The sequence below is a fragment of the Ambystoma mexicanum genome, chromosome 3q (genome assembly GCF_040938575.1).
Source record: "Ambystoma mexicanum isolate Mex_15411 chromosome 3q, UKY_AmexF1_1, whole genome shotgun sequence".
Lineage (NCBI taxonomy): Eukaryota > Metazoa > Chordata > Amphibia > Caudata > Ambystomatidae > Ambystoma > Ambystoma mexicanum.
The window spans coordinates 610,612,619-610,628,223 of NC_090926.1; the positions used below are offsets into that span (position 1 = coordinate 610,612,619).

The 15,605-nt window shown below is 44.8% G+C and overlaps 1 protein-coding gene across 7 annotated transcripts in view; it reads left to right on the plus strand.

Moving 5' to 3' along the window:
* The window catches only part of LOC138582827 (manganese-dependent ADP-ribose/CDP-alcohol diphosphatase-like), a 464,319-nt gene that overhangs the window by 210,760 nt on the left and 237,954 nt on the right, over positions 1-15,605 (plus strand). The window lies entirely within an intron of this gene.

A 15,605-nucleotide genomic window follows, 5' to 3' on the forward strand; every position in this document is an offset into this window, starting at 1 on the left:
CATTTTAATCACACTTTGTCTTATCTGCAGCTCTGTAAGTGATTCGGATTCACTTCATAGCTTATGTTAATAAGACTTGACCATATATAATGAAAGCGCAATTTAGGTATTTTGTACCACAAAGTTATTTGCCACTTGACTTACTCATGGCAACTTAATCTAAAGTTACTTCCATGGTGCCTTCAAGTATCAAAGACTGATGTTCCTTTCAAGGTCCTTTTCTGTGAAGTCACTTCTGATGGTGCAATCCATATTAAATTAGGAGGTTTTCATGTATTTTGCTCCAGAGCGCTTGGGCAGAGTTCTAATAGGCGAGTTTCCTGCATCTATAATGATCCTGCAATTTTATTTTGTTGTTATGTGTTAAAAAGCCATCTGCCAGTAAAGTTACCAAAAAAGTAGATTGGGGCAGGGATGGGCGGTGTGGGGGCGCGAATGAGACCATATGGAATTGCGCGCACTGCATTTGGGGGGAAAAGTAGCAGGACTTTTTTTGTGGTTCGCCCCCACACTCTTGCAATGCTCGATACTTCCATGGAGACAATGGCAGATTTCATGCAAAACAACCTTGCCCAAACTTCAGCAAAAATTCTGATTTTCCATACATACGTTAAAGAAAGTCATAATTCTATTAAAGACACTGAGACGAAGGACTATGTTTTCTCACATCTTTACTGTTGGAGGAGCATCATCAAAACACAATAACAATGACTCATAAAGCGAAAAAACTACCAGTCCCATCAGTTTATAGACTTTTGTAGTTCATCTGTTATTGGACTTCAAACATGTGACTTTTAACTACCAATCACCATAGTCCATCCCTATAAATCCAGTCCAACATTTTGATTCCTTCTCTTTCTTTGTTTGGTCTCTTGTAAACTGTAGCTTCCCAACTGGTTGACGCTGTAAACTTGTCCCTTAACATGACATCATGATCCTGTTGTTTTTATCCGCCATAGAACTTGAAACACAAATCATATTTCAGACATCTCTCCCAAGGGTGGGTAATCGACATGTGCAAAACCATTCCATATTCATTTTGACAACATATCATTGTAACATTATTATCATCACAGAAGACATCTCATTAACACTTTATGACATTGATTACTGGATGTGATAATCCTTTGCCTCTGTGTCTTTATTAGAATTATGACTTTCTGTAACGTATGTATGGAAAATTCAGATTTTCCACACATTCGTTACAGAAAGTCATAATTCTATTAAAGACACAGAGGCAAAGGATTATGCTTCTCAATCTTTACTCAAACTCGAGCAGCATAAATCAAACAAACTTATGATCAAAAAATAAACACATCCAAAACTACATTTCACACAGTGTCTTTTGTGTGAAAGTTTCATTCTTTTGATGTCCATGAATAACAAGTTACGTGATTCCTTCCACCAATCATCACACACCATGTCCTTTATCCTGTTTAACACTCCCAAATCCTTACTCTTTCTTTGTCTGTACAATTTTAAAATAACATTGCATCCCAACGGGTAAACGCTGTAAACCACGACCTTTTATTCCTCCTGCTTCCAATAAACCATGACCTCATGAACCATTCGTTTGTTCTCCACCGTAGCACCTGAAACACAAACCATATTTTAGTCTAATGACCCAGGGTGGGTAATCTACATGAAAAAACCTTCCATATATCTTTTTGACAACAATATCATCTTTTATAACATTTTCATCACAGAATGCAGTACATTCACATTTACAACAGCGATTATTGGGTGGGTTAATCCTTCGCCTCCGTGTCTTCAATAGAATTATGACTTTCTGTAACAAATGTGTGGAAAATCTGAATTCTATGTCAAGACATGGAGGCTCGTATTATGCTTGTTTGAAGCTTACTTACCACCAACGTAGCTATTTTTTCCACTGGCTTAAAATAAAAGGTCTTAAATGTCGATTCATTCAACCAGTCCGCTGCCTTAATGATGTCATCTATTCTTGCTCCTGATAGGAATGCCTTAGAAGCCATTGCTCCTCTCACTGAGTGAGCCTCATATGCATCTGTGTCTACTCTAGCCTGTGACATCACCCATCTAATCCATCTTGCTAGCGTGGCCGTCGCTACTGCCCCAAACGGTTTCCTTATGGCTATTAGCAACTGATTTACCCCTGGGGGTCTCCTTCCCCTAGTCATGGACTCAACCATGCTTTAGTTCTCTTCACTATATTAAAGGTTATGTCCTGAGGAGATAATAACTTCCTATTAATCTCGAAAGCTTTTATATCTGAGACTGTCTTGCATGACAGTAAGCATAATGACATAGTCAACTTGGCTGATAAAGCCTTCCTAGATAGTTCATCATTGTCTGGCCATTATAAGAACATCTTTAAGACTTTGTCTGCATCCCATACCTGATCATATTTATACTTTGGAGGTCTAATTATTCTAACCCCTTTCAGCAGTTTGCAAACTAAAGGATGTTCTAACCCTTCAATTCTTAGGTGTCCCGCAGAAATAGCTGATCGGGCTGTATTAATTGTTCTATAAGCCTTACCCTGGGCTGCTAACTGAGCCAAATAATTCACTACATGTACTACATATGTTCTAGAGGGATGTATGTCCTTTGCCACACACCAACTGTGCCAACCTGACCAGGCTGTTCTATATGCCTTCTTGGTCCCAGGTGCCCAAGCCGCGGTGATAATCTGTTCAGTTTATTCCGATAATCCTGGCCTAGACCAGGCTCCCCTGAAATTGCCCATGCAATGTAGCTGAGACTGCCTGACTTCACTAGAGGGTGACCTTCCCCTGCGGGATCTCTCGCTATGTGATCTAATCTCGGCAATGCTATCGGATTGTCGTAAGTCATCTCTAGCAGGTCCGGGAACCATGCTTGACCCCTCCAATCCGGTGTAATCAGTATCATGGATACCCGCTGCCTCCTCACCTGTGCTAGCATCCTCGCAATCATCGCAAAGGGAGGGAAGGCGTATTCTTTGCTGGGACCCCACTGTTGTAGAAAAGCATCTATCGCTTCCGCCTCCGGGTCCGGTCTCCAACTGAAAAACTGGGCAAGTTGCTTGTTCAACCTCGACGCAAAGAAGTCTGTCCTGCATGGACCCCATCTCTGCATCAGTGCCCGGAACACACTCTCGTCCAGCTTCCAGTCGCTGGCCTCCCTGAGGAATCTGGAGTTCCAGTCTGCTACCTCGTTCTGACGGCCAGGCAGATATTCTGCTATCACTGATATCCCTATCTGTAGGCACAGGTGCCAAAATTATTTCGCTAGCATCGCTAGCATTCTTGACATTGTGCCTCCCAGTCTGTTTATATTACGAACTGCTGACACATTGTCCATTTTGAGGAGTATGCAACATCGTGCCCTCTCCTGAGTCCAACATTTCACTACAAAGAATCCTGCTAGAAGCTCTAGGTAATTTATGTGGAGATTTAATTCTTCTCCCAACCATCTGCCCCCTGTTGACAGATCTCTGCATCTGGCTCCCCATCCCCACCTGCTGGCATCCGATTCTATCACTATGTCCAGGGATGAGCCAAATATTGCCCTTCCATTCCAGGCATCCATGTTCTGTAACCACCATTGCAGTTCCTCTTTCGCCTCCATAGACAGGTATATCCTTTGTTCGTAGGATGCTCCCTTCCGGAGGTGTTGTATTTCCAGTCTCTGAAGGGCTCTGTGATGTAGGGGTCCCGAGAATATCGCTTGTATTGACAAAGCTAGGCGTCCCACTATTCTCGCAAACTCTCTCAGGGATATCGTCTCTGAAGTTAGCCTGATCCGTATCTCTTTCTTTATGTTGTTCACCTTGCCCAGAGGGAGGTTTAATGTTCCCTGCACTGTGTCTAATCTGAAACCCAGGAATTCCATGTTCCTGTCTGCCTGTAGGTTCGACTTCTCCCAGTTTATTAGGAATCCCAGTTGTTGTAACAGATCTATCGTAATTATTATATGTTCCTTGATTGATTCCTTGTCCTGGCACATTATACAAATGTCGTCCAGGTAAATGATAAGTCTGATCCCTCTCCCTGAGGAAAGTCACAACCGGTTTCATCACCTCTGTGAAGCACCAACGGGCCGATGTTAGTCTGAATGGTAGTCAGGCAAATTCCCACACTTGCACTCGCCAGAAAACCTCAGAAACCTCAGTTGTTCAGCTGCCATAGGTATGGTCAGATAAGCATCTTTGAGATCTATTCTCGCAAGCCAATCCCCTTGTTGCAAAATGGCTCTCAGCAAGTTTATGCCCTCCATTTTGAAATGTCTGTAGACTATGAACGTGTTTAGTTCCCTTAAGTTTATTATCGGCCTTGTCTTGTGACGCCCTCTCACTATAAACATGTTGCTTATGAAGCCATCTCCTATGTTTGCTACCTGTTTTATAGTATCTTTCTGCGCTAACTCTCTTATTTCTGTATCTAGTAACTCTTCGTCTGCTGTGCTGAGCCTTAGCAACTTCGGCCATTTCTCGTGTTTTGGTAAACTTATCCAATCTATGTGGAAACCCTGTATGGTGTCTAGAACCCAAGCATCTGAAGAGATTAATCTCCAATTCTCTACACATTACACTACTCTCCACACTACTGGGGGAATTTGTGATTGTGTCTCTTGCACCTGCACAATTCTTCTCACCTGTGTTATGCTGGTGTTGTTTTCCGGGCTGTCTCCATCCTCGCCCTCTTCCTCTTAACGTGAAGAATGGGTTAGGTTTTCTTTCGTCCTGTTTCCAGTGATACCTGTCACTTTGGACCCTGTTCCTGTAGGAGCGACCCCTGCCTCTTCCAGCCCTGTCGAAAACCTGTCTGCCGAATACCCTCTTCAGGGAGGCTTGAGCTTTGTCCATCGCCACATAAGAGTTGACGAATTTTGTTAGCTCTTTAATAAATGTGTCTCCAAAGAGCTTCCCCTTCGCTGTAGCTGCTGCCTCAGATGTGGCCAAGTCACTCAATTTGGGGTCAATCTTAACTAGAATTGACCTTCGCCTTTCCGCCATGATTGCACTGTTGGCGTTGCCCAGTAGGCATATAGCCCTCTATGCCCGGCCTGATAAAATGGTTGAGTCGATAGGTTCACTCTTATCTTTCCCCTCTTCTGCCATCTCCATTATCTTAGCAAGTGGTCCAACCACATCCAACATTCTGTCCTGACATGATCGCCAGGATCTGTCTAATCCTTTCTTTATATCCTTTGCGTATCCCCCATGAAATTGACCATGCGGTCATCGATGTCAGGGGTTTCTGCATTCCCTTCTGTGAGGTGTGGCTTTGGGCACTCGGCCCTCAATTTGTTCCTGGCTTCTCTTGCCAGCTGTGTTCTTAACCTCTTTTTTATATACGCTGCAATCTTGGACGGCAGTTCCATTCTGAGGAACTCGGGTGAATGAGTGTGTCCAGATCAAATTAGTCTGTGTCTGCCTCTTTGTCCTCTGTTCTCTTTTTCTTAGGAGCTCTCTGTTTTTTTTCTTCCGAAGATATCACTTCCACCTCCTCTGATGATGGGCTAACCCAATCATCTTCTTCATACCCCTCTGAGGTATCAGAAGTGTCATCACGCCATTTCTGTTCTTTTCTTTTTCAGCTTGTAGCCTTGCTCTTGCCCTTACTCTTTCGTGGCAAGCCTGGGGGGGTCTTGCCTTTCTCGGCCTTGCAGGCTTTTTTCCTTCCCCTTTATCCTTTCCTGTACCCCTTATCCCCTTCAGCTCCTCCATACCTCTGGAGAATTTGAGCCAGTTCTCCATGACTGCCAGATGTTGGGAACTGTGCCCCATGGATTGACTCGGTGCTTGGCGTAGCATCTCTCCCATGCCAGGCTGCAGTCTTTTCTGGCTCACTTGAGCCCTGCTTTCCTCACTTGAGCTAGACATGACCAGGATAGGGGACAGTAATGCCACTGTATGTAATTCCAGGAGTCTTGGGCCTGTAGCCATCTTAATATGCTTTTAGGGCAGATAATATATCTTATTTGCGTGATGCAAAGCTCATTTTCTGCCTCAAAAGGCTGTTTTGCCTTATTTGGCCATCAGGTGGCATAGTGTACCGTTAATACGCTTTTTGTCCAGGTCTGACAAAACCTACTTATCTCTATGCACGCTCCGATAGATTTGCTTTGAAATCCTCCTTTGATCCATTTCGCTCCGTGAGACCTATTCGCTTTCTCCTGTTCAAACTATTTGGGCTAACTGTCACTCATAAGGAAGTAACTGACAAGGAGCACCTGAACCCTGAAGAGTCACCGTCATGCTCATCGAACTTCTGTGACAGCAGTGCCCTCTATCCCTCACATGTTCGCCGGAACGTTCGTCCCGTCGCTTCCGTGTACGAATTCCTTTTTTATTACCCTCTTGTGGATATGCTCTGCCAAGCCTGTCAAAATGCTGGCGCACGGTCATATTTCAATTCTCATAATAAGTTATCTTAAACATTACACACATAAGCCACTGAAATATCCTTTGAGTTATTATAACGCTAGGTACTTAACTGGCTGCCCGAGCAGCAAAGAAAGAGGAAGGACCTGAGAGTGTTAAAGAGGATAAAGGACATTGTGTGTGATGATTGGTGGAAGGAATCACGTGACTTGTTATTTATGGACATGAAAAGAATGAAACTTTCACACAAAAGACATTGTGGGAAATGTAGTTTTGGATGGGTTTATTTTTTGATAAGGTTGTTTGATTTATGCTCTTCGAGTTTGAGTAAAGATTGAGAAGCATAATACGAGCCTCCGTGTCTTGACATAGAATCTGAATTCTATGTCAAGACACGGAGGCTCGTATTATGCTTGTTCAAAGCTCACCACCAACGTTGACACTTTTTCCACTGGCTTGAAATAAAATGTTTTAAATGTTGATTCTTTTGACCAGTCTGCTGCTTTTATGATGTCTTCCAGTCTGGCCCCTGCCTGATCCATCTAGCTAGCGTGGCTGACCCTACTGCCCCAAAAGGTTTCCTTATAGCTATAAATACCTGTGTCACCCCCGGGGGTCTAATTTCCCTAGTCATGGACTCATAGGTTAAAATGCATCTCACTGGACATAGTTTATGTTGATCTGAAATGCTTGTTAAGATATTGATCTCAACCAAGTTGTTGTCCTTTTCACAATATCAAATGTTTTTCCCTCTGATGTCTGATACCCTCTTGCACGACAATAGAAATAAAAGCATAACTAACTCGGCTGATAACGCCTTCCTTGTGAGTTCGTCGTTATCTGTCTATGATATAAACATTATCAGGACTTTATCTACATCCCATACCTGATCGTATTTTTGTCTTAGGGGTCTGATTATTCTAACCCCTTCCAAAAGTCTGCAAATTAGAGGATGTTCCCCCACTGTTATTCCTTCTATTCTCGGATGTCCTGCAGAAATAGCTGAGCGGGCTGTGTTGATCGTCCTTTATGCTTTGCCTTGTGCTGCTAACTGCGCCAGAAAATTTCCTATGTGAACTACATCTGTTCCAGTGGGATGTATGTTCCTTTGTATTGCTGCAAACCCGCAGACGAGGTGCTCGAACAGACGTGTAAGAAAGAGAGAAGTCTTTACATACGCGTAACGATTCAAGGCGAGGAAGAGTAATGTTCGTATAAGCTCAGCCCTGATGATGGTGCTAGGCACCGAAATGCATTGGCATTAGCTTATACTAAAAGGAAGAGGTATTATTTTTTCGCCTTTGACATACTGTGTGATTAAAACACAAGCTTTTTATTTATAAAGCATTCAGAGAAGTTATTTTGAAATATATTCTAATCTTTGGAAATCTTTTAGTGAATGCAGAAATAAAAGAACAATTGAATTAAATTGCAAGATAACCTAAACACTTTGGGATCTAATATAAAGTAGTGAATTTAGCTCCTGCTTCAAGAAGTTGTGTCTGTTTCTTTATTGACTTAAGTGTGAGACAATGCAAAACCTAGAACCACCACCTATGTTTTTGGATACCCCGGGTGAACCACAGGTTCCGTGGGAAGACTGGAAGAATTTATTCAAATTTTATTTTGTTGTTTCTGTTGGCGAGAATTTCTGATCAATGCACATTTTCAACCCTTACGTGTTGTTTGGGGGTGGAAGCTGTAAGGATAGAACAAAAGTTACCAGATGTACTGGATGAAGAAGGGAGCAGAGGAGGTGGCGATGGTTTGTATGGAAAAGCTAAGAAAAAATTGTAGGTGCAGTTTGGCAAACAGATTATTGTGGGTTTGGAGAGATATAAATTCTTTTCAAGGAAACAAAGGGTTGGCAAATCAGTAGATTCATGTGTTGCTGATTTGTGGGGTCTTTCTGGCATCGTGTGAATTTACAGGGAAGGAAGAGGAATATATTTGAGTTTATGATGCACACGTCCAACCCAAAATTCACGTTTGTTGCAAGCTAAAAATCCATCTTTGCAGGAAGCATTGTCCATTGCCAAGGGTATGGAGTTAACGAGCAATTGCTTAAAGGAAGTAAATACTAGAAATAGCAAGGGAAGTATACAAGTGGTAAAATATATTGAGAGTGACAAAGAGTCAGGGGGAAGAAAATGAAGTGTGTGTGTGATCAAGAAAACCATGACATGGGGGTGGCTGTAGGAGGCAATCAAATTTTGCAACAAGATTTGCACAGAGAGCAGTGTCCAAGGTGCGGTATTGAATAGCATGCAATGAAATCCCAATGAGTGTCTTGCAATGAGGGACAAGTATAGGAAATGTGGGGCGATGGGGCATTTTGACAGATTATGTAAGTCAAACAAAGTATCAGATATGTCGGGGAAGAGGAGGTAGAGTGCTCGAATAAGATAGTCCACATTGTTGGTGAGGGATTATGAGGATTGTGAATATGTTCCCCCTGAAGAGGAGATTGTGGTGGTGGGTTGTACTGTTAGGGGGGCGTTAGCAGATTCTAAGTCCCCCTCCGCTACGATGCCAGAGGTGAAGTATAAGGAGATTTGAGGTGACAGAAATCATACTTTGCACAAGAGTGACATCCAACCCAAAAGCATATGGCTGTGGTACGATTTGATATCTTGGGTTTTGCATGGAGTAATATTGCATACAGTGCAAAACAGGTTCATGCTAAGGTGTATGTAATGGCTAAAGGGGATTGTCTACTGGGGCAGAAACACCAGGGCAAGCTAGGTTTGGAGTTACATCCAGGGAAGGATTTGCAAGCAAGGATGGTCGGTAAGGATAGGTCACAGAAGTTTGCATCAGAGATTGGAAAAAGATTCCTGAGTGTTTTCCAGATAGGTATTGGGAAGTTACAGTGTTATTGCCATAAGATCCAGTTGGTTACCAATGCTGTGCCTTGTGTGCATAAGGTTAGGACCGTTCCATTGGCTGTGAGGGAGAACGTGAGGATGGAGTTGTGTGGGTTATGTGATCAGGGTATTATAGAACCCATTGAGAGGAGTGAGTAGTTATCTCCTAGTGTGATGACTTCACATCTGGATTGCTGACTCAGATTATGTGTGGCTTTAAGGGATATGAATCATAACTTCTGGGTCAATAGGCACCCCCTGCCCAAAGTTAATGAAATGTTAATCACCATGGAGGAGGCAGAGTCGTACAGCATGCTCGATCTCTCGTCTGCTTACCAACAGGCAGAATTGCATCACATGTCTAGAGTGTTGACAGCGTTCATTACACCAATGGGGGGCATACCAGTTTAAAAGGATGCCATTTGGGTTGGCGTTGGCGTCTGCCGTATTTCGGATGCTAATGGAAGTTCTGTTGGGGGATGTTCCTGGGTGTTAGGCAGAAACCTGTGCAGTTCCCTTAGGGAACACTGCAAAAGATTTAAGACTACAGGTGTTGGCAGTAAACCCACTTGTTAGCAGTCTGTACCACCCAGATTTACCTGGTAGCTGTGACTGAGCAGTCAGACTTCCCTCAAGAAGAGTTAGACAGTATGCAAAGTATACACAATAGGCACTCAGATACAATAATATAAGCAAACACTGACCAGAGCTTTGGTATCAAAGTATATAATTATTTATTTAAAAACACACGGTTTGAAACACTCCAGCACTCTTGTAAAATATTCTAAATACAGTTACTATTGTAATATGTACACCCCTTTTGTCCTTATCAGATAGTCACAGTAAACACCACTTATTTTCATACAGAGGTGAGCGCTTAACTAGATGGCACTCCAATAAGTTTGTGAGAAAGGGAGGGAAAAAGACAGAATATGGAAAGGTACACCACTCTAAGATTCAGGAACACTGTTATCAAGGCAGAAGAGCAAAAGGCACTGGTGAGCCAAAGTCCAAAGGCTGGGCCCACTCTTAGAGAGAGCAGAGCACAAACGCGCCCAAGATCACACAGTTACTCTAGGCTTAGAAAGTCTTGCAGAGAGTTCAAAAAGAGTTTAGAGAGGGTTAGGAAAGTTTAGCCAGGGTGTTCCAGGCTAACCCAGGTTCGAAAGCCGGGGGCTAAATCTACCCCGTACAGTCGGTAGCAAGGGAAGCCAGGCAGGACACGGTACCTTAAGTGGGAAGGATCCTCCAGCGGTGGCAGTTGTTTCTGGCAGTGGGTGCAAGTTGCGTCGTCGTCAGGGGAAGAGATCTCGACTTGGAGGAAAGATGAAGGTCGTTGCACTACCAGGGAAGAAACCAGCCCCAGAGTTTTCCGGTTAAAGGTGGTACCTTTGTTTCGCGGTCGTGGTAAAACGTGGTATCCCAGTTGCCGGGGTGCTTGGCACAGGCAAGGCAGCCACGAGGTATGTCGGGAAGGCGAAAAGACGGTGAAACTGGTTATCCCCACCAGTCAAAGGAAGAAGACTCTCCGGCGGGAGATCTCCTCTGTCGTTTGAAAAGTGGTGAGGCGGTCCAGCAGGGCTCCACCGGTGGTGGTGTCGTGGCAGGTCGGCTCAGCTTCTCCCTCGTCGGATTCGTAGGTCCTGTGGCGACTTCTGAAGTTCCAGTCCCCAAAGCCCTGCTTTTATGCAGAAAACCCCCATTCACTCAGCCTAGCTGTCACTCAAACATGCTAAGTGGTGAGCCGGCCGGCTCACCACTTGGGCCAATCAGGACGGAGTGCGACTTGAGTTGCCTAGGCAACTCAGTCCAGGGTGCCTAAATCCCCCTCCACCCCTCCTAAGTACCCCAGACAGAGTGGCACCACTTTGGATGGCTTCTGTGGAGAAGCCCGCCAAAAAGTGGAACAAAGGGCTCGACTTGGGTTGGAGTCACAGAAGAGAACACAAACGCCATTTTAGAATCAAGTTTTGGCAAAAAATACCAACCGGAGAATTAATATTAATTAAATAAACCGGCGGTATGATCGAGGCTACCGTAAATAATTAAATAAAGACAGTAGCCTAAAACAATGGGAAATCCCATAGGAAAATATTCGCGGTTGAATATAAAAAGTAGTATCCACTGCCACCAGCCAAAACTCGATCAGGGGGGACGGAGACATGCCCCCTCGACTAACCGACCCTGGGGCAATTGAATTGCCCCAGCCAGTACGTCCACAATATAATGGTTTGTACTGGTTCTGTTCAGAATTTAAGACTAGTAATGTCAATGGTGACTTTACATGCCCTGGGAGACAGTAGTCAGTCCCAGGGTATGGAGTCTATACTGGGGGGTCACTATGACACCCCTGTGTCACTGCACTGAGGGTGCTGTGTAACACACATCACAAGAACACATGAACCCCTATGGAGTAAAAGACCCCATAGCCCATTAAACACATCTAGATTCAAAGAAACACACTCAAATCATGCCCAAGAGTGAGGGTAAAAGAGTCTCACTCTTGGCAGGAGAAAAAAATAAACCCCAAAAATCCAGCAAAGCTGCTGGGGGACTCACTAGGTTAGGAAATTTAGCCTAAACAGAGAATTCTCCCTAACACTGGGGTAAGATGCTTCCAGGATGACATTTCGATTGGTGCATTAAGAAAGTCAGAGCATGATGCAAGGGTGTATGAGGAGCCTGGAAAGAGCAGGGTTGACGGTTAGAAAGGAGAAATGTCAATTTAAGGTACAGCAAGTGCCATATTTGGGACATAATCAGACTGGCAAAGGGCTTTAAATGTGGCCGGAGATGGTAGATGCTATTTTAAAGGTATAATCTCCACCAAACAAAGATGAGTTGAGATTATTCTTGGGTTTGATAGAATTCTGTGCTAAGTTTCTGGAGAATTCTTCACAGAAAGGTGCTGGTTTACGAGACCTATTCAAAGTGAGGAAAGATTTTGTGTGGGGGTGTGTCACGAGCCCAGTGAGGAAGCGATCACGTGACCCAAGCACCAGCTCAAAAGTACACTGAAGCCAAGCTTCCGCGCTTCTCAGCTGTTTTCAGCATTGCGAGTGGCGTTGTGTTTTTCCTGGATCTTGACCTTCCGGCTTTTGAACCCTGGTTTGTGGTGATTTTGGACTGTCTTGCCTGCTCCTTGGATTTGGTTGCCCGGACTTTGCCTTGTGGATTTTTGACTTTCTGGCTTGCATCATTGGACCTGCTTCTTACGGATTTCGGACTTGGCTTTCGGAACTTTCGAGTTTTGCCTTCCTCGGATCTTGGACACTTTGGCTTTGGACATTTTGGAACTGCTTCAGTCACTGAGCCATTGCTCAAGGTTGTTTTGGACTTCAGCTCAACACCACGTCAAGCCCCAAGTGAGGGGGTTCTGACCCCCAGCACCCCCGGCTGTCTCCCCATCCTGGTTCTTCTCCCATGCTAGGTAGGTCCCACTCCATTTTCTTGATTACTGGTCATTCCCAGGTTACTGCCTTATACTCACACTCACCTGCTTTTCCCTTGCAGCACCTGGTACCCGTGTTCCTGACCCTTTACACCTGTGCCCTCAATAACTGGCGAGGGAGTATATTATTCTCTCCTTCACTGGTGCTTGGGAACAGAGGTACCCATAGACATCGCAGAGGTTTCGTTGTGACAGGGTGTGAGGAAGAGAAGACATTCAGGAGGATGAAGGAAGAGGTGGCCAATGTTCCAGTGTTGCATGGATTTGATCCTGCGGCTGAAACGATTATAACAGTGGATGTGTTTGCGCGTGGTTTGGAAGTGGTTCTCCACTTATCACATAATGGGGTTAGACCAATAAAGTGCACCACTAGGGCCAAGAACACAACACCCACCCCGGGGAAGGCTGGACTGCACTACTGTGCTGTTGGCATAAGCATGGAGAGAGGTCAGGTAGCTTCCAAGATGGCCATTGTGTACTGCACCCAACTCGAGATCCAACATGGCCACCGGGTTGCCCTCAGGCTGTTCTGCAAGCCAAGCACTCTAGTCTTGCAGGGAGTGACACAGGCTATAAAAACCACGACCTTGGTCCACTCCCTGCTTCATGTTCATTCTGTTTTCCAAACCAGCAGCTTAAAGCTTACTGTGTCAACAAGCCCTCATCCCTCAATTCTAAACCAGGCTCCGCTTCAGCGGAATACTTACCCGGCTCTGCCGCATTCTTGCCGCTCGTCTTGCAATGCGCATCCTGGAATCCTCCGACACACATCCTGGAACCCGTCACCTGCAGAAGAAGAAGGAAGATGAGGGAAGAAAATGGCAATGTGTGGATTGCCCAGGTGGAAGATACTGTGAACAATGTGTTTTCTAAAGTTGTCTGGTGGAGAGTGTTGAGGTAGATGTGGAAATGAAGGAGGTGATCAGAATTGAACGTGGTTGGCCGGCAGAGGAGGCGGTCAGTACATCATATTATAAGGTGAGAGAAGAGTTGAACAGTTCGGTGGGGATTTGGCAAGAGGGGAGAGATTGATTCTGCTATCTTCATTACGGAGTGAGTGGACTAAGCGTGCCCACAGGGGGCATTTGGGAAAGAGTTTGGCAAAGCAGAGGTTGAGGGCCACGTTTTGGTGCCCAGGGATGGATGCAGAAGTTGATGAAGAGGTAGGAGTGTGTATTCAATGTAGTCAAGTTGTTAAAGACTCAGAAGGTGGAGCTGGTGTGAGTGGATATCACTGAGCAAGCATGGGAGAAGGTGATGATTGATTTTATGGGACCTATGAGTGTGTTGGAGCAGGACAATAGGTTTGCCATTGTTGTGGTGGATTATGCGTCTAGGTGGTTTGAGGTAGAGTTTGTGGAGAGTATTACAACTAAATGTGTGATTGATTATCAAGAGAAGCTTTTTTTACAAGGGAAGGGTATCATTTTGGATAATGGTGTCCAGCTAGTGTCACAGGAAATGCATACATTTCCAGACTCTATTGGAATTGATAATCACTGTACGCTTAGTATAATCCTAATGCCAATGGTCTCGTAGAATGCACTAATGGCATAATTAAGGAGACTATTCAGCTAGCTCACACCAATAGCTTTGATTGGAGGGTGTGTGTGTATGAGATGATGAGGGCATTCAGGGATACTCCACATGTACTGACGGGTGTTACTCCATTTGTAAAAATGAGGGGCAGGGGTATGCAATCCGAGTTATATTTGCTTTGGTTGGTGGATGCCTGAAATCAGGAGTTGGATGAATGCGTGGTTGAAGAGAGTAGTGTGGGAGAGGGTGATGTGATGAGGGCGACAAAACCTTTCAGTGTACTGTAATGAATCTGAAGTGATTCCCACCCAGAGTCTTGGCCGGGAACCCTTTTGATGTGCCCAGGGAAAGGCAGACACATCCTGATCCTGACCATGTGGTGTTCTGCGGGAGGATCACATGGTGATGAGGAAGGAGAAACCCCATTGTTTAATTTTCCCCAAAACCCCAATCTCTTAATGGCTTATTGCAAAATAGAAAAGGTTAAGAAAACGAACTTTTTTGGTTGGGACTTCAAGACACATAATTCCCTCAGTACTGAGACAAGGAAGAGGGATGCAGAAGAATACTGCTGTAGGAGCGGTCCGCTAATTAGTGTAAATTACCTACACCTGAGGGAGACTTAGAGGTTTAAAATGGCCCCTCAGGTGCAGGCACTAAAACAGCTGAAGCAGAAGCAGCAAAAGCATCAGAAGCGGCAGGAGAGGAGAAAGCAGTACGGGCCATGTATGCAGAGGAATGTGAAGCTGGAGGCGAAAGAAGACGCCGGGCCCATTGTGAAGCATAACGCAGTGGCATGTCCTGAGAAGGTCTTTGGCTCAAGTTATCCCTGTTGCAGATGTCGCGCAGCGGGAAGCATAAGAAAAGGATGCCTGCCCATTGAAGACTCATTGTGCAGAGGTGGCGCAGCAGGAAGCAGAAGTAGCGAGGGAAGTGTACCCTCTTAGGCATCAGGTGGCTGAATTGTACATGAGCCTCTACAGAGCAGAGGAATCTCCAATTCCGGGTGGCGTGGGCAGAGTTGGACCAGAGGAGGCTGTTTGCCAGACTAAGATGCGCCACAACAACAGAAGACCTGCGAACACCAAGAAGAGCGTGATCGAGCGACTAACCTGGTGAGTTCACAGCTTGTGATTGACTCCAGAGTGCTCCGACACTGTCTGCGTGTTCATGGCAGGCAGTTTCACTGGCGTGTGAGTGAAAGAAGCAGTAGTGACGCTTTTGAATACCAAACTGTTAAATAACAACAAAAGTTGTATCTGTTGAACCAAAGTGACTGTGCGAGCATGCGTGTGATTTGGTGGAAGGCACAAAAATCCTGTGAGGAAGCTTTAGTACAAACAAAAGCTTACACGCAATACCCAAACCATGAGTGTTAAACAACCGAGCAATACCATCA